The sequence below is a fragment of the Anas acuta genome, chromosome 4 (assembly GCF_963932015.1).
Source record: "Anas acuta chromosome 4, bAnaAcu1.1, whole genome shotgun sequence".
In the NCBI taxonomy this organism is placed as follows: Eukaryota; Metazoa; Chordata; class Aves; order Anseriformes; family Anatidae; genus Anas; species Anas acuta.
The window spans coordinates 1,396,099-1,415,589 of NC_088982.1; the positions used below are offsets into that span (position 1 = coordinate 1,396,099).

The following is a 19,491-nucleotide window of genomic DNA, read 5'->3' on the forward strand; positions in this document are numbered from 1 at the left end:
CATTTAGGAGTCTAAAAGCCATGAGGCAGCCCAGACACTGGATGCAGACTTCCTTAAGAATCCATGAAGAGCAGACACCATTTCCAAAATTTAACTCATCATAGGATGAGACAGACTGCTTTGTGGAAGAGCCATTTTCTGAAGGGATCTACTAACCATTTCTGACCTTAATTTTTAACAAACTATGACAAAACCCAGCAGCTTTAGGGCTGCCTTAGCATATCTGTATGTCTTGTAATGAACAATTACCCCAGTCCTACCCTGCCTCCCTTCTCCAGCCAAGGCAGTGCCAGGCATCCTAAGAGTGCCCCTAAAAGGCTCGGTCACCAGCACTTTGCCATACGTATTACATAAAAGGATGTGTCTGCTTAGAGAAAAGGACGACTGTCACATATATACAATTCAACCCTAGTCTGACTTAAAATAAGGTCAACAAACTTTGGTAGCCTGAGTGCCACTTTGCCAGCTGGTTTCCAGTCCTCAGATAGAAGGCTACCAGATTTTATCTGAGAGGATTTCAGATCAAACCAGCTCAGCATTTGGGTTTCATTGGCAAATTCAACACGTTTATCCCAGAAAGTTCTCTGCAACTGTCTTCCAGCAGAGCTCTCATCTGTATATCACAGACAAGACTTCTCCCAAAGCAGAGCTCTGGATCATCAGTGCTTCTCACAACAGAGTCCTTAGTGAAGAAAAACAGATTTTGTAAATCTACTTAATACATCATGAAGCGGTCTCTCCCCCATAAGCCCTTCTGAGACACCACCAGCCACCACAAACACAAATTCCCTTTATTTATGGTGACTTCCCAAGCATAACAAGGATTTGTGGGTGGATAATCTATATAAGCAAAACTCTCCAGCAAAGTACAGACCTTTTTCACAACAGGAGGAATAAGGAACTATTTCCTTTTCCATCCTCTATCCTACAGGTACTTCCACATTATCTGTGCTGACCAGAAAGACCCTTCTCCCAGAAAGCTACAAGTTCACTCAAATTTGGGCAAAGCTGTCGGATAATGAGAGGCTCTGGTCTGTCTTGGCAAGGCTGGCTTTTAAGTGGTGATCTCCAGTAATGGAGACCACATGAGCCATCTCCAAGTCCAAACCACCACGCTTCAGAGCATCGTGGTTGACCTGAGCGAGAACCCAGCAAAATAAATAGAGAGCTGAGAGCTCTGCCATGGGAACGCTTCGTAGGAAACACGTTTGCACACATGCCCTTGTTGGAACAAGGGACCCACACTTCAGAAGGAGCAGGGAGGGCTCTGGAGCCGAACTCATAACTTGGCTTCCCCCTTTCTGTATTTCTTCTTCTGCCAAGCTGAGACAACCCAGTGCTTTTCGGTCTGGAGCAAAGAGGGGAGGGAGAGTAGGAGGTGCTCTCATCCACCATGTGGTATCAATAGGTTGGTGGTAAAAAGCCTCTTGCTGCCAAGGAACACCAGAAATAACAGTGTCAAACATGTCTTTGTGAGCAATTACGGTAAATATAAATACACACACACACTTACTAAAGATGAGAAACATTAAAATATATATATATTGGCCTCCTGCTTCTCATCCACTCTTCCCTAGGCCAGGATTAGAAACAGATTGAAGTAGCCTGAGAAAAAGCATTCATGTGTCCTAATTCTCTCATTAAACAGTAGGTGGTTCATCTTGCCATGTGTTTGATATCACGGGGTTCACTTTTCCCCATCTCTTGTGATGTGCCATCGCTCCCCACCCATCACAAGAGAATTTCCCAATGCGCTTCATGCCTGCGAGGTCCTTCTGCCTCCTCACCCACCCTGCGACAGGGGCACGGGACCTTCCAGGACAAAGTTTGTGATGTGCACACACAAAACTGCAGGAAAAGGCCTGTGTCTTGTCCCTCTCATAAAAAACGAACAGGTTGGGAACCACTAATCATTTTGCTCAGCTGAACAAGGCAGCACCAGACTTTTATTGGCGTAACTTGGAATTAAGGGCAGTTTGTAACTGGTCTGAGGAAGGAGGTGAAAAAAAACTTTTCACCTTTCCCCAAGAATGTGACTGCTTCAAGAAATTCATTTCTACTTTCAGGTTTTCACCAATGTCTGAACAAAACTCCTAAGTGCAAAGGGGGACAAAAGGAATTCAGCACGATTTTAGCAGTTAGAAACCAATGTGAGAAAAATACTAAGCACTGTGCTGTCAGCAACAAGTTTTTGCCTGTCTCTACCAAAGTTTTCAAGAAAACCAAACAGATAGCTTCTGGTGCACAGGAAGAAAATAGTCTTTCTAACTTCTGTGTGCAAAACCTTGTCCTCCTTCTCACCAGCTCAAAGCAGAGCATTCTGCAGGCATCCCACAGAGCTTTATGTAGTGTATAGACTGCCCTGTGCTAACCTCATCCCTCTCAGCAGCATATTCTGGCGTAAATCCTCTCACGTGTGCCTTCAGAGGAGCGAAATCATGTCCTGCAGGGGAGTGGCAGATGGGGAAGCAGTACCTCTAAGTGTCCCCACTCACCAAGCAGTGATGACTTCTCTCCTGGACCTAGACCAGGGTCAAGACTCTGATTTAAGGCCATGAACGAGTGTCTGTTTTGCTCTCTGAGAACTCAAATCTGCATGGTACCCAAAACCCTTTAGCAAAAGGTAAGGCAATGTCTTCTGCTTTAACATCCCTCTCCCAAGCTAATCGCAGAGGAATAGGGCTAGGAGGAGTCGGGTATTTCCAGAGGGTGATTAGCCCATGGATTAGGCCACCCTCTTCCCAGCCACTCCCCAGCTACGTGCTAGCCCCGCTTTGCTGTCCCTCCATCACGTGTGTCCCGCACGCTCTGCAGAGCTAACCTGGCACACGAGGGGACGCGGAATCCCCACGGAGCTCATTTAAGAGTGATTGAGTCCACGTTCTGCAATACGATTTGGGAAACCGGGCTTGAATGAATGGCTCCTCTTCCAGTTCTGGCCAAGACTGTGGTTTTCCAGGGAGCAGGGAGGAGGGGACACATACCTTCAGAACTGTCTGTATGGATGGGAATTCATCGTGCTTTATTTTCTCAAGGCTCATGGCTTGTCACAAATCCTTTTAAAGTCATGAGGCCTGGAAGGGGGTGGGGTGGGGGGGGGAAGAAATGAGAATGTTTTGGTGTTATTTTTGTTCAGATAGGAACAGTTAGTAAGTCATTCCGATCCTGTTAAGTGAGCGATTATACAGCCATAGCCCCTTGGACTCTTTCTGTTGGTGAAGCCTGGAAGAAGCAGAGGGCAGCCAAGGATCCCCCCCACTCCAGATATCCCCTCAAGCCAACCTCTCCTACTACTGCCCATGTACCCTCACGCAGCCTACAATATTTTGTAAAATCTGAGTGGATCCGCTTTTTTTTTTTTAATTTTTTTTTTTTTTTTTTTTTTTTTGCCTGAATGAGCAATCAAAGCTCTGCCTCCCAGGAGGGCAAAAGCAATAAGTAAGCATAACATGTCCTGAGGCTGGGGATCCTCTCTCCTCCCTCCTGCTGTTGGGGATTGAGGTGTTAGTCCGACCCACGAAGGGGAGCGACACCCCCTGAGGTGTGACATGCTCCAGAGGTGTGCAAGAGGGGGGGAGCAAGGCTGAGAGCTTTAACCACTCACCTTGCAGACACCAGCCACGCTGTCAGATCTTACACACCATCCTTGTGTCAAGCCCTGGGGGGACCTGCCACCCTGAGAAAGAGCCTCCTCCTGCAGGGATACAGGATCCAGGTTCTGGCTGCTCCATCGCATACACATACCACCGTCTCTTCAAGCAATATTACTCAGCATTATGGTTCCTGAGAAAATAGGCTTCCATACCAGCACTAATAAATCACAACTCAATTGAAGACCGTCCCCCCACCTCCCAAACCCCAGGTGTCTCCTGAAGCTTACTGAGCTCGCTGGGGCAGCATCCATTGACCTGCAGACCGTGAAACAGCCTCCTGGAGACTTAATGCAGCAGCTCTCAGCAAAGCAGGATCCAGGGCATCTTTCTCCTCATCCACAGCAGCAACTGCTTCATGTTAATGGTGAGCATGCAGCCGCTGGAGCTGCTGGTTCTCCAAATATTCACCTGCATAAATGTTTCTCCATGACCATCAAGGAATGACTTTGTACCCCAGCCTTTCACCTCCTGCAGTAAATCAAGGTATGGAAAAACTCAGGTTATGTCAGGAGGAACAGTATGCAGACAGAAAAACAGATGGCCATTTGACCCTTCTGAGCTTGTAAAACTGAACTAGTGTAAGATGCCTGATGAGTTTCCTGGGGGCTTTCTATAGAGCAGAAATAATGGAGAAGATAAGAAATAATGAGGGGAAAAAAAAAAAAGAGGAGCACAAGCCAACATTTCCAGACTGAGAAGTATTCCACACCCCCAATTTTCTGTAAGGTTTATGCATGAAAGTAAATTGGAAAGCCTTTAGGCAATACATCCTCGCAGGCTCTGTGCCATGCAAAGAAGCTCATGTAAATTGGAGGAACATGTGCCAGCAAAGGGGAAAACATCGGGTTGAGTACCATGATCATAGGATCACAAAGAGCTGCATATATTCAAGCAGCTTGACCTCCTACCGAAGCCAGGCAAGAGAATCTCACCCAGAAATTCCTGCTTTGGCCATAACTTTCTGGTGATTTATGATATAACTCTAACAAAGTTTCAGAAATGGCTTTAAAGACCTGAAGCAGCTACAGACCCAGCACGACCTTAGAATAACTACTTCAACAATTCAATAGACAATGGCTCCCCAAGAGAAAGCACAGAAGACGTGACTTACAAAAGCCCTAATGGATGTACAGGCAGGAAAGCTGAATGAGAAATAGAAGTCCTGGCCTCTTTTTTTTTTTTTTTTTTTTTTTCCATTTTTTGTTTTCAAATCCATGGCGCTCAGCCTGAGGCAAAGCCCTCTGAACTCAACAGGAGCCTTTCCACAGTCAACGGTGGGTCCATTCATCCCACCTCCCGTCACCTACCGCCCAGAGCTCGCTCTAATTCTCCGTGCCAGCACTTCCCATCGCTCTGGGAAAGCTCCTCGCAGGCCCACTTAGCTCCTGAAGGTTGATTCCCCGTTTTTAACAGGCCAAAACCGCAGGATGCCAACTAATTGCTTCGTGAATGACCCCAGTGTTAGGGGCTCCGCCGCCATGGCTGGGAGGCCCTTCCACACGTTTGTGGTGCCTCGCACTTCCTGACATCTGGTTCCAATTGGCGCTCCCTTATAGCTGCTGCCAGAGCTCAAATGACCTCTTACCTGTGCTAAGGTACCAGTGAGCCACAGGGCAGGCATTGCACAGGGTTCTCACATCTGCTCCCTCCTCTCCCTCTCATGCCAAGCCCTTACTCCATCTCGGATCCACCACTTCATATCCAGCATCTCAGCCACCGTGAGATCCTCCTTGTCTTGGCTCTTCTTTCTGCAGCCTTCATCCGCTTTTACAGACGGAGGTTTTTAAATTTTGAGGGTCCTTATCTGCTTCCCAGCTTTGGCATCTCACGAGGTGCTCAGCTTCACCAGATCTTTATGAATTAAAGCAGGGCTCTAATGCCCCTCACACTGAGGCTGACATTCACAGCGCCAGCCTTGGGCATCAGCCTGAACACTGCAAAGCCTCAGATGTAACCACAAGCTGATTTGGGGAATGGGTGACCCAAAACGTAGCTGTCAGCTGAATATTGGCACTTGCAGACCTGAGCAGCATGGAGGAGCAGGTCTTCTCAAGCAGCTCGGTGCCCAAAGCACAAGCACAACCATTCATGCCCAAACGTGCAGTTTGCCCCTTGCATCAAAACAAGGGGAACACACACGGGAAGGAAAGGCAAGGAATCAAACCACATCTCTCCTCTCCCTAACCATCAGACTGTCCTTCCTCTGCTTGTCACCTTGTCCAAATATGCAAGAGTCCAGCTGTTCCCTTCATCCCATTAACCCAATTTTTTAAGCCATGGGCTAAAACCCAGCTTTTCCCTACTGTTCCCAGCCCATGAATGACTGACAAGCCAGTTCATTATCCCTGTCCTCCTCCTTCTGGCCCAGCTGCTCCATCACAAAGTTGAGGCAGGCTCTGGTCCTGCCCCTCTCATGTTGGCAGCACAAACTACTACAGAGCAAGGTCCACGTCCTGCTGAGCAGAGCTTCAGTGCTCAGACACACAAAAAAAACATCACACTTATAAAAATCTAGTGCATACAACCCCTGTAACAAATGCTGAACTCCAGATCCTGGAGGGTGGAGCTCCTAAACCTACAAAGCAGGATGCAAAATCCTCCTCATCTTGCTGGAGACCAAAACTGTGCTCGGCATCCAGGTGCTGCGCAAGATTATGTTCTCGTTATGTAGGGCCGTGGAGCCTGGCAGTCCGAGCACGGTACCATCAATCAGGGCTCCTGAGCTCCATGTGCAACCACAAATTAACCCGCTATCATGTTACTCAGCTGCTGTTTTGCAACAGTTATGGAGTGTCAGGCTGAGTACGGGCTCCAGCAAACAGGGCTTGCTCCTGGAAAGCTCAGCAGTGATCCCATCTTCTCTCCCCTTTAACTCATACGTTCTGTGAACAGCAAAGTGCCTTTACCACCTCATTCTCACCTCTGCCACCGACTGCCTGGGTAGCCCTGGTGAAATCATGCATCCTACCTTCATTTTTCCATCTGGGCACTTGGGATAATTACAAAGCCCCGCTTTCCTAACAAGGTGTTTCAAAACTCCCAGGTAAAAGGCACTGTGGAATTACCAAACTACATGATTTTTGTGTGTTTTGAGATAAATTAGATGCCAAATTTAAATCCTGCCCAGAAACTGAAAAATGAAGTGTTGCAGAACTGGGGTGGTTTCAAGTTCTTCCCTCTTTTCTTTTTTCTTTTTTTTTTTTATTTTTTTGTTTTGATTTCCTCAGTGCATGCAGAACCCAATCTGCCAGAGGAGTCTTGTCTGGGGCTCCTCTGGATCCCATCAGATCACAGCTTCTGGAGCCAGTGCTAATAAATATCCAAGTCCAGGGTCCCAACAAGCTGCTGCTTCAGGTCAGGGACAGACTTATGGACATCTTTGTCCCAATCTGGGTCGGAATACAATTGAGGGCCAGCTATTTCAGGTTGGCCCAATTTCCAGCACTGCCTCTAACCTTGACTTACCAGATAGAGAAAGGAGCAGAGGAGAGGAAAGAGAAAACCTCAGCACTGGCCATGGTGCAGCCTGTGCACGTAAAAAAAAGCTTCCCAAAGCAACCCTCCGCATTGCCTCTGCACGTAGGCTCCTGCAGGAGCAGCTGCCAAGCAGCTCTGCACGGCTGCTTGCCTGTGAGGCTCGGCAGTGACTCACATCACCACGTCCTACGCTCTCCTCCACCAGCCAAAGCCATCAGCGAGCTGCCCAGCTCGGCCACCAGCCCGGGCCAGGAGTACGGCTGCCCTTTGGCACAGCTGGCGGCGAATCCTCCACCGGTGCCTGGCAGCGTTTGCAATGGAAAACGGTTATTTTAGGGGTACGGTGGGGTGAAAAAGGTGGCGAGGAGGCCGAGGGTGTTTCTCAGTGGCTGTATTTGCTCAGCGATGCTGCGGACAAGGGGTGGTTGCCTGCAGAGGGCAGCAAGGGAGCACGGCCAAGCGCCGCGCTGGTGTCCAAGTGTCCAGCGCTGGACCCTGGCTCTGAAGGCTCTTGGAGGGATGCGAGCAAAATTAGGGCACACGCACCCCTATCTCACCCAGCAGCCCCCTGTAGGGCCGCACACACTCACCAAATGCGTGCACATGCTGGGTGTGCTCCCTGATACACTCAAGTTCTCAGCAGCACCCTCAGTTGCACGCACAACCCCACACGTGTGCCATGCAGCCCGCGGTCACTGCACTCAGGTTTGCACCAGCACCAAGAGAAGCTTGGCACAAACACCCCCCAGCGGGTGGGTGCCTGGGTACAGCCTCACCCCAAAACGCTGAGCATGGCTGGGATCAGCGTGCCCGTATGTCCCAGCAAACCCAGGCTGCCCCACGCAGTCCCCAGGACAGCCCACACCAAGCTGCTGAGTGGGTGCAAACGCACAACCAACAGTGAAGGCTGCACTGGTGAAGCACAGAACAAATTTGCAGATGTGTAATGAGCTCACAGGTCTCAGCAGGAGCACTACAGCCTGTCCTCCCCCATTCACAGGGTACAGAAAGGGGACAGAGTGCTTCCTAGGGCTTCATCATGAGCCAGGATCAGCCCCCCTTGGCTGCAGACCCCCACCTGCCCCATCACCCCCAAGCACCAGCCACCACAGCACACCAGTACACTGGCATCAGTACCTAAAGCTGGTATTAAACAGGATGAAATTCTGTTTTATTCTTGAAATTCTGTTTTATTCTCTACCTTAGTGCACACCAGCATATGCTGTCTGCTACTGAATGCAGCAGAAAATTAAAAAATTAAATAAATAAAATAAAAAAGTGGGGGAAAAAAAAAGAACTTAACTCTGGGTAGGGGAGCAGGTGAGGAGGAAAGAGCCTGAGCAGATCCTGAAACACCCTGTGCTTAGGCTCAGCCCATGACCACACACTTCAGGGAAGTGTCAGCATGCCAACCATGCCTCAATTTCCCCTCTGCAAAGTGCTCTCAGCTCCCAGTGCTGTGCTGAGAGGATGTGTGTGCACATTTGGGCAGCCACTATGGGGCAGGGTCATTTGGGCAGCCCCAGCCAAAGCTGGGACCAAGCAGTGGCCTAAAACCCAGCAATCCACAGCTGCTCATGGTCAACAAGGAGAAAACCAGTTATTAAGGAGCTGTTCATTAAGCGAACGCCTTCCCTTTGATCCACAGCGTGTAGCAATGCCACCGTGCCTGTGACTGTGTCATTTAACACAGGAGCATCATTTATTCACCAAAAGGAGCAAAACGAAAGCCACACGACCACAGTTTAGCTTGGGGTTTCCCAGCTTTTGCAGCCACACTAATACCTCATTTTCACTTGCCTTTGAGAGTTGTTGTGTTTTTTTTTTTTTCCCCCAAAAATCAATGAAATGACCACGAGAATATTGGGGCACCATAATGTTCCCCAGAATCACGGCAGGGCTCAGGAGCTATTGCTTGGCTCACAGGCTTGCACTGAGCAGCAGGGGACAGTTGGGTGACACACACTAGAGGGGACCAGGACACATTGCCAGATGGGGTCGTGGTCAGCGATGCTCTGGCAGCTACAAGGGCAGACAAAGCAGAGGGCTTCAGGGGTGAAGGGCTGCCTGCAATCTCCTCGGGCAATGCCAAGAGAAACCAAAGGCATTTGGGCAAAGATAACAGCAGCGGAGCTGACCCAGGGAAAACCTCGCTGGAAATAGCACAACCCAGGAAATCAGAGATTTATGCACTTCTGTTCCAGAAGTTGCATCTGCACATACTGTTCTTGCATCTTCATACTCACAATTAGCCTGTGATATTTCAATCTAGAGCCAAGCTCCTAAGAAGAACATTTAATTTAGCACTTAAGCTTAGGAACAGTGAATTCAGGCTGATTAGCTGGGTTGCAGTTTTACTTACAGAGGCATAACGTGCTCTGCTCCATCAAAGCAGCCAAAGGAGACCCTCTACATGTCCATGCAGAGGCACAGGACATGTCCCCAGTGCATCATCACCCCTCTGTCATATAAAGAGGCCACATTCAGATTCTCCCCTTCCATTTTCAGTGTCCCGATAGGCACTGCTGATGCACAGGTGCCCTACATAAACACAGACATTTGGCTTCACCACTCACAGCGACCCCTGAGCCTTTCCCATATCTGGAGATGCACAAAAACACAGACAGAGCTGGCACGTCCTTCTCAGCCAGCCCTGGGATATTTTCCCAGCTCACCGGTAGCACCCAGAGAGTAAATAAACCACAAACTGCAGAGGGAGAACATGCCACGCTGCAGGGTCCTGGGCAGCCTGGAGAGCTCAGCTGGTATTTTGGGGTCATGGAAACACCGCTGCAGGTTTGCTTTGTTTGGGTGTCTGCACCACAGGGTTGGCCACGTCTGATGTCCAGTTTTCCACTCTCTTTTAATAGAGCAAGCACCTGGCCCCGTGAACCTGCCAGGGCCACCAGACCCACCGCAGAGCTCCTCTGTCGGGCCACCGCTGTCTCCAGCTGCCTGCTCCTTTCCCCCTCTCTGAGTCAGATGTGAGGAGCCAGCCAAGTCACCCTCAGATGCAAGGGCGAGATAAAGATTTAACCATTACCCCATTGTTTGGTCCAAGCATGTTTCATCTATGCTATCGTAAGCCCTTGCAAGCACAGGAGCAAGATCTCAGCATGGAGAAGTCTGCAGAGCCTTCCTAAGGATAAACACAGGAATTCACAGCCTGCTGGAAAGTCATTTGGGCTTGTGCAAGTTTGGGAATTGAACTGTGTGGTGCAGGGGCAGACAGCCCGACCATCAGGCCAGCAAAAAGCAGCTGGGGCATCAGCACTCACCTCGCCTCCAGGCAGCTCCCAGCAGCTGAGATGGTTTGCACCAGCCAGTGGGGAAGCTCTGCAGCACCAAAAAAATCCATTTTTTGTCCCCAGAATGGGTGATCCAGCAGGGATCTGAGGATAAAGGGACAGAGTTACCCAATGGTGAGTCCGACCATGAAGTTGTGAGGGAAATGGGGCAAAAAAGGAAACCCAGAGTGACCCATGCATGAAATGAGTTCTCCGTGGTGAGGTCTGCAGGGATGGGGCAGATAAGGGAAATCTGGGCAGTTTTTGTGTCCCATGTTTCTAGAAGGATGATGCATAAATAAAAGATTGTGAGGAAAGCACACAGAGAAGTGATTCAGAGGCTGAAGCCAAATACCTTGCAGCAAGAGGCTTCATCAGCTCACTAATTTTCGCTTAGCTTATCAAAAAAGAAGACCGCAAGCCGTTCTGATTACGTTGCCTAAGCCTCTTCACGAGGAGGAAAATCTGGGTCCTGAAGGGCTCTTTAACCTGGTGGTGAAAGGCAGAACAAGAATTAATAGCTGAGAGTCAGACAAATTACAAGTGGAAATAAACAGTGAGGGTGATTACCCGGACGAACTGCTGAGGGAAGCAGCGGATTCTCCGCCGCCTGATTTCTTCAAGATGGGATGCTTCCCTGGAAGACGTGCTCCCACCGAATTCACATGGCAGGACACAGCACACAGGTAAAAGGATGAAAACGAAGGGCTGTGCTGAGGAGATGAGACAGGATGATTTAATGTCCCTTCTCGGTCATAAATTTGATGAATCTAGAAATCTGTGAAAGTTGGCAGAGACACGTTTTCCCAGTCTGGTCCTGCATATGCTTGATTTAATAAAACCTTGCATTAAAACCATCCCACTAATTTTCTGTGACAGCACTTCTTTCGAGAGCAGATACTGCACAAGTGGTAACAAAACCCTTCATTGCATCCCAATCATCCCCTGAATACAGTGAGATATCTCATGTGAGACTGGCCCAGGGAGCCCACATGAGATTCAAAATCATTTATTTCTCTTTCTGCTAAGGAAAACTTAACAGAAAACTTAGCAAAACAAAATAAAAAGGGAAAAATCTCAATGCTGGGTGTTTGCAAAGTACCATACCAAATAGTTTAGCTAAAACACAGATTTCTTCTACATGAGGTAAAACAGCAGGTGTTTCAGAAGCTAGCAACATTGAAGACGAGTTTCTCACTCCCATGGAACTGACCGGGAGGGAACCAGCCACTTCCCTTCACCCAGAGAGAGAATTTCCCCAAAACAGATTTAAAAATATATATTATAATAAATTAATTTTGTTCTTGTCTCTGGCTGCTATAAACCAAAGCCAATGCATCACTTCTGCCAAATACAGGAACTCACTTCAGCACAGCTCCCTATCTTCCCCACCCTTCAGACCACCAGATTATTTTCTCTTGCCTACACATTACACAATATAAAAGTTTTTAGGGACTTCACTCACTTGGGGTGAAAATCCCAAACTTATGCTCTGTATAAAATTCTCTGAAATCCTTATGTTAGATCTTAACAATGCAGGGCTTCTTGCTTGCCTGTAGCATAGGGATGACTCCCTCCAAGAAATAACACCAAATGAACATGTCTGGAAGGTGACATTATGGCACCCCATAAATAAAGTACATTTTGCATATTTGTAGTGGAAAACATGATAGAAGCTGAGATGCAAATTGTCAATAGGTTAATATCACTTTTTTTTTTTTTTTTTTTAAGTTTAGAAGAAACAGACCCCAGTAAGCCTCATGGATTTTGAGTTGATTTGTGTGTTCAGGGTCACAACATCTGAATTTCACTCCATTGACTTGGAGAGTCAGATGTTACCAGAGAAGAACTTAACACGCAGTAAGACAAAGCTTGATCCCAAACTGCTGCCATGTAGTCACGGATTACAGCAACTTTGCTTCTTCCAAGACCTGCTCCATGCCCTGCAGACGAGCATTTATAACAGCAGAGAACAGGACAGAGAGGGAAACTGGGGCATTAAGCAGCTCCAAATCCTGGCAGGTAGGACGAGTCCCATGCATGCTTTGTGTGCAGGGAAAAAACATGTGCATGTTCACAGTGATGATGAATTTGGGACAAAAAAGCCCGGTAGGATTCCCTAATGAATTACTCCCTGGGGTCTCTTGGCTGCCATATCAGCACTGGCAGACGGTGGCACGCTTGCTGAAACTCTGCTGGGTGATTCAGACATGTCCAACACTTCGAGTCCTGTAAACCTCAAGGAACTGATTTCAAGGGCACTTCCTATAAATCAACCTTAGCCAGGAGACCATTTTTAACAGGAGGGTGGCCCTCTGGCCCTTCTGGCTCCAGTTTCTCTACCTTTCTGTGAACAAACACTGGTTTATTTTCTGAGTAAGCTGATGTTAATTTACTTGGTCCAGATTTGCTCACGAGGCCCTTCCACTGCCCCATCGAGTGTATCCACCCAGTGATTAATATTCAGGAAAGGAAATGTTGTGCTTTATTAATAGATGCAATAACATCTGTCTTAACGAGGCTCCTGCAAAAGCAATTCTAGTACTCAAATGCTTCTGTTTTTAAATAAGCTTCTGTAGAAGAAGCTGGCAGCCTCAGTCCAGCTAGAGACAGGGCTTCAGGCCAGTTGCTTCTGCTGTGTTAATGCTGCCATAGCATCCCATTTTTCCACTATTTTGGTTTGATTTCAGGGGAAGCTGATGTATACAATCTGCGAGGGATGTGCCAGACTCCGCTACTCTGTATTTCCACTTGTGTTTTTGAAAACCACATCCTGCAATTGACCTTTCCTGGTTTCGCACGCCTCCAGCGTAGCCCCATAATGTGATGGGAGCCCAGGACACCACGACACCCACCTCTGGGCTTGGTATGAGGCTCAGCATTTTGGTGGTCTGTAGCCCAGTCCTTGGAGTCAGCCAAGCTCCACCAGCAGCACTGGTCGTTACCTTGGGCATCATCGCTCCCCCACCTTCCTCTCCCATATCCATCCTTCCCTAAAATGCTTTACAGACTACAACACCAAGAGAGAAATCTACTTTGAAAAGGCTCTAGAAGAGGACAAAAACAGCTGATGGAGAGCATCTTCACCAGTGACTAAATAATGACCCTGGTGCTCCAGCAGGCCAGGACCTTCCTGACCAGTCCATAGCCCTAAACCTCAGAGTGAGCCAGAAAAAAAAAAAGTTCAGTCCTGTTTATTTCAGCTTCTCTCCTGAAATACATTACCGACCATGCACAGAGACAGGTATATGATAAGGTGGAGCATGATGTCTGCTCTTATATTTCATGAGCACCCAAGGAGCACATCTGTGGCTGTTTGGGTTTGCTTGTTGCAATCCGCCACCATTACACACAAGCACATCCAAAAAACAACCTTTCCCTACCGAGAAAAATGAATCTGTGCGGCCATAATTAGACAAATATTGTTAAAGGAAAAGCTATACGTGAGCGTAGACTAAACATTGCTCTTATGCCAGATAAAACTGTGTTCATTACACTGAAAGAGAAACTGTTCATGCCATAACAAATGGTTAAACATGATACTTCAGAACAAATATACATATATACACTCCATCTATATTTATAGTATTGAAAAAAGCCTGTAAAAGCCTCATCTAGCTTCCAACACAGGCACAAGAAAGACAACCATTGACTTTACTGAGTGTTGGAGGAGGACTTGAAATGGTAACATGACCTGGAGGATGCAGGTAAGGTCATTTGGATACTGGTCTTAGGCCATTAAAAAGAAACGTTCTTAGGGTGAGCGAATTCACTGTTCAAGCTGCTGCCTGAAACATTAAGGAAACATTTGGTTTTGCAGTCCATACTCCCTTGTAGGAACAGTTTAAAAACTTTAAATTAACTTCACTTTAAATTACACTTTAAATTAATTTCTTATCACCCAATGGTGAATTTGGAAAGTTATTTGAGTAAAGTTCCACCTGCTAGGGGAAATGGAGAGACAGCACCTTCAGCAGGTCTGGAGTGATGCCTCAAATCCCCCCTTTTTCCCCTTCTTTAGGCCCATCTAGCTTGAAATGCAAAAGTAGTCCTCTAATAATTTAAGTGAGAAACTGGTTAATGAAGGAAGCACTGAAAGTTGCGCTGTTGAGACAGAACTGTGCAATCTGGGCTAATTTCCACCAGGGAAAATGAGGCTGAAGTAGATAAAACACTTTCCTAAGTGTGCTGCCACTCATTATTTTTTGATCTTCCACATTCCTGGGAAGGTCAAATCACAGTGGAAGGACCATCACTTGACTTCACTGAACTCAGCAACCCTCTCTTGAAGCCACCCAGCAGCAAGCAGAGGGATGTGTTAACCAAAGCCACTGTTCAGCCCACAGCTTTGCACCTCTGACCTGCAGGCTGTTTACCAGAAAATGCACTCCTGGACACTGAGACTTGAGACAGCCTCAAGGCTTCCCTGCCCTTCTCTTTCTCACTTTTTTTCCCCCACTCACACAGACCTTTATCATTTGTATTTTATCATATCAAAATTGCACATCAGCAGTTTAATCAACAATCAGGAAGATGCCATAAATCAGAATTTGAGCATAATCACCTGTGCTAGAGGAAAGTTTTCATTTCCAGCTGGGATAAATTGGAAATTTCTCCCATGCAAGTGAGAAGGGAGACCTTCAAAGAGAAATATTTGCCAGCAAGCTATTTGCTGTTCCACCACTTTACATCCTTTTTGCTGTCACAGTCAATCATTTTTAAATGTACAGGTTGGACATTTATAAGATAGCAAGGCTATCCAAGCGCTATAATTTAATATTGCAACATTTGGGAAGAGGTCGTATAATTTATATTCAGGGTTCTCAGCCTGTTTCTCTTCAGAGGCTGGCAGGGGACTGGATGCACACAGCATACTAACCCATTTCACCAAAAGACCCTAAAACTAGTGCCTGAAGCCTCCAGAGCAAGAGGTACATGGAGAGAAAAAGCCATAAGCAACCCCAAGGTGACAACTCCAGCAGAGACTGGAGATGAGGACTCTTAAAATTATCTGAGAAAAAGCAATGCCAAGAAGCCATCCACACCACCTGGACACCCACCACTTTCTCCCACCTCTCCTTTTTTTAAATAATTCCTGTAAACATTATTCTAGTTACAGTTCAATGTTTTATAATGCCCCCTTTAATTTGGCACTGCCTCACCACCCCCTCGCGAGGACCTCAGCACCCAGCCCATCTTTGGATCATACACCAAAGCCACACTGCATTTTGCAAGGGGTGTTTCTCTGGGGGCTGTGTTGAGAAGTGGTGGAAAAGAAGAAAAAAAAAAAAAGGAGGAAAAAAAACACTATGTATGCATACCCGCATACCTTTTCTACACTCTCACAACACACCACCTTTAAAAGGAAATTTTTCAAGAGTTCAGCTGAAGTTAAAACACAACAAGAAACATGAGCCCGGGTCCTGGAGCAGAATGGAAAGAAGCGGGAGCAGGGACGGAGCACAGGGCACACTCCTTGCTCTACCTGGAGCCCATCAAGCCCCTTTTCAGGGTGCAGCTCCTCACTTCAGGCCATGCAGTTCAGAACGTGAAAGAATAAATAAAAGCAATGGGAATTTGAGGAAAACATCCCAAAGAGAAAAGGCTGGAAGGAAATGACCTTCCCTGCTATTAAATAGGTGACAGACAAGTGTTATAAATGCATCATGGGCTGGAAGGGAACAGAGGTGACACATCAGCCCCCTCAGCTCCGGGAGCAGCCAGGAGCAGGACAGGACCACGGCCGAGCACAACCACAGTCATTTTTGGCAACAACAGGGACGGACACAGCAAGGCCGCTGCTGGCAGGACACATCCAGAAGCAGGGAAAGAAAGCAGCCACAAAGCTCCAAAGGGAGGAGAGGGAGCCTCCAGCTGCACCGAGGGACACAGGCTGGAGTCACGCAGTCATATTTTCCAGCCAACTGTGTTAATTCCTCCAGCTTCCACTTGCCTTTCAGCATGGTCATAGCAAGAGCCCACAGAGCAGCAGCATCCTGTTTTCTGCCAAAGCCCTATCAGAGGGATTTTATGGGAAGAAGAGGAGTGAAACAGAAGCTAATTACCTAAATAATTACCTAACGACTCATTAAGCACTCCCAATCCACCCTAGCTCCGCCCTGGGACCAGTGCAGCTGCAGTAGCTTTAGGCCGTCACGTCTCATGCGAAGCACTGCCCAGGACCAAAAGTTCCTACAATTTTTTGGGTGTAGGAGGCTCGAGGCAAGCTCCACTCACACAAGACTCTGGGGTCAGGTTTCCTGAGGAGTATCAGTCACTCCACAGTCCCAAACAGGAGGTGGCAGGAGGGCTGGGGACAACGTGGCCTGCAGCTCCACTGCTACCACCACTGCCTCTACCCACCCTTGCTGAGCGTGTCCTGCTTTGTCTGGTCCACCAACACCAACCTACCCACCACGGTGGCTATACAAGCCTTTAACAACCATCCTGTTGATGCAATCTGTTGTTGGGTGCATGTTCTTTGACCCGCAGTAGTCTCCTGGGCCATCTGTGAGCTCCTGAAAGAGCCCAAAGCAACAGCCAGGCCTCATGTCCACCTGGAGACAAACACCTCTCCCTCCTCTCCTGCTTGGTTTTGCACAGCCTGTGTCTCTGGCTGGGGACAGGCAGAAGCTTTGGGCAGGCACTGGGTGTCCTGGAGCCCACCAGACCCTCTGGGAGGGATGGACCTGAGCTGGGACACCTTGGGCAGGTTGCTCAGGATCATGTCCCAGTAGGCTCCAAGTATCACCAGGGATGGAGACTTCACAGCATCACTGGGCAGCTTGGTTCAACGCTTGTCCATCCTCCCCATAAAATGCTTTATTAGATGTTGAAGGGGAATTTCCCGTACCTCAGGCCAGCCAGCAAGGCTACACCCCATCCACAGAGATGGATAGGTCCCCACATTGGTGCAAAACCCCCACTATGGGGGCACCCTGAGACCCCAAACCAGGAGGCCACAAGCCCTTCAAGAGGCGATGCAGATGGGCATGAAACAAAAGCTTTGGAGATTCAACTCTTTTTATTATGGAAGTCTATAAAATAGCCACATGGATTATTTTATTTTTTTTTTTAAGATCACAAAATACACAACATTCATTTTAATATGCGACACATGATATTATATACATATTAAGAACCACATGACTGAAACACATGTTCACACGGCACCAATTTCATAACGAAAAACCCCACAAGTGCTTTTTCTTTTTTTTTTTTTAATATTAAAAACAACTGTGATAAAACATATTAATATTTTTCCAGACAATGTTTACAATAAAGAGAAAAAAAAAATCATATTTTACTAAATAACAAATATTTAACAGCAAAAACTTTATACTAAATATCTATTTTGAATTATAACAAAAATAGTACTTATAATAGTTTATAAAGACAGACCAAAAAAAAATTTTGTGTATAAAATAATATTATAGCGAATTGGACTGTGCTAAGAAAAAAAAAAATAACACAAACAATTCTGAGATTCAAAGTGCTTTATTCTGCAAACCCTCTGCAGCAACTTTTTTTAGTCAAGTTATATTAGTTAGGAATGGTAAAACAAAAGCATGACTTACTTATGCCTAGATTAAATACTCACACACACAAACATTATATATACACATGATGTAAGCATATATATATAATGGATGTATGCTTCTGACATTACAGCTCTCCAATCAACCACTCATTCAAAAGCATGTTTGGTTTTTCACTTTGTAACGACATTGGAAGTTAAAATAACAATTTCAGCGAAGCCCTTCACTGACTGCCTGTAAGCACGAGCGGGACCAAACCCTTTCCAAAAGTCTCCTCGAGAGATTTTGCTCACAGGAGCACAGCACAAAGCCACCAGTGAGTTTTGAGCAGACCTCCCGACCTTGTTGGCCATCCCCCTCACCAGTGTTCCCCTTTTTTCACCTCCTCTCTCCCCCAGTCACAGCTTTTGCCCCCAAAAGGTCTCAGCTGGAAATGAGGGGCTCCTGGACAGCACCCAACAGTGGGTCCCTGGTGGGTTTTCACGCTGTGTCCTCCACCTCCTGCCCCATCCCCATGCCCTACAGATGTTTGTTGTCAGCCAAAATCATGGATGGCCTCAGGTGCCACAAACCTCTCCCCAGACACTTGCCTCCAGGAGCCTCTCCTCTTCCCACTGCATTCAGGTTATGTCCTCCTTTGCTTCCCTTTGGGACTCGGATTGTGATTAAGCCCCTTTTATTTCTGGGAATGTTTTCTCTCCACCAGGAACAAGGAAAATGCCTAAAATCTCACCGGTGCTGGAGCTAGTGGTGTTCCTCTCAACATTTCCAGGCTGGCAAACTAGCTGGGCCTCTGTTCCAGGGACGCGGTGCCAAGGTAGCACAGTGCCAAGGTAGCACACAGCTCCGAAACCTCGCTCTTAGGTTTGGCACGCTGCTTACCAACCAGAAAGCGAGCTCTGGATCTCAGCGGCATCCCTTGGAAGGCAGGGAGTTTTACTTCGGGTCAAATCCACCTGGAAATCAAGTCGTGCACCTTGGCTTGAGCGGAGCCCATCCGCCAGGATGCTCCTGGGGGGCTTCTGGCAGCTTGGCTGACGGCAATCCGACCTCGAGAGCTTCCCCTGGCTCACAGCCTGCCTCCCTCCCCACCGCCCCCACCAGACGGCAGCCTGGCAAAGGCAGCCACCGCCGTCGCTCGCCCCACACTTCCTTCGACCTTCCAGAGAGGCGCCCACTCCTCAAAAGCACAACCTGCAAAGCAACCTGGTAAGCAACATCTGCCCCTTCGTCCTTCCTATTTCAGCCCCTCCGACTTATCTGGACACCTTTAAAGCAGAAAGCCAAGCTGCCCACCCAAGCATGAGATCTTTCCCCATCACGGTTAGGAGAGGTCCCAGCCACGGTCCTTGTCTCATCCTTTCCACCACGGAGGGCAGGAGCTGGGAGAGGAGCAGGGCTGTGCAGAGCAGGGATGGAATGCCTCGAAGAGGGATCCAAGAGGGATTTCCCAGCACTGATCTGAACCAAATGCCAGCCAGAGCACTCAGGGTGTCTTTGCTCTGCACCTGCACATGAGGCAACATCTGCTTACAA

General features: G+C 47.6%; 1 long non-coding RNA gene across 12 annotated transcripts; it reads right to left on the reverse strand.

Annotated features, from left to right (window-relative positions):
• Window positions 1-776: 776 nt before the first annotated feature.
• On the reverse strand, window positions 777-16,429 carry LOC137855390 (uncharacterized). Of its 12 annotated transcripts, none has more exons than XR_011095696.1 (11): window positions 15,747-16,429; window positions 10,988-11,195; window positions 10,773-10,906; window positions 10,409-10,522; window positions 3,881-4,121; window positions 3,605-3,694; window positions 2,985-3,074; window positions 2,822-2,883; window positions 2,415-2,522; window positions 2,019-2,093; window positions 777-1,430 (listed from the first exon to the last, which is right to left on the reverse strand). It is a non-coding gene; the product is annotated as an uncharacterized lncRNA (long non-coding RNA). The 12 variants fall into 12 exon arrangements; XR_011095706.1 differs by having other exon boundaries at window positions 2,822-3,074; window positions 15,747-15,840; window positions 15,944-15,965; XR_011095700.1 differs by having other exon boundaries at window positions 2,822-3,074; window positions 10,988-11,130.
• Window positions 16,430-19,491: the final 3,062 nt, after the last annotated feature.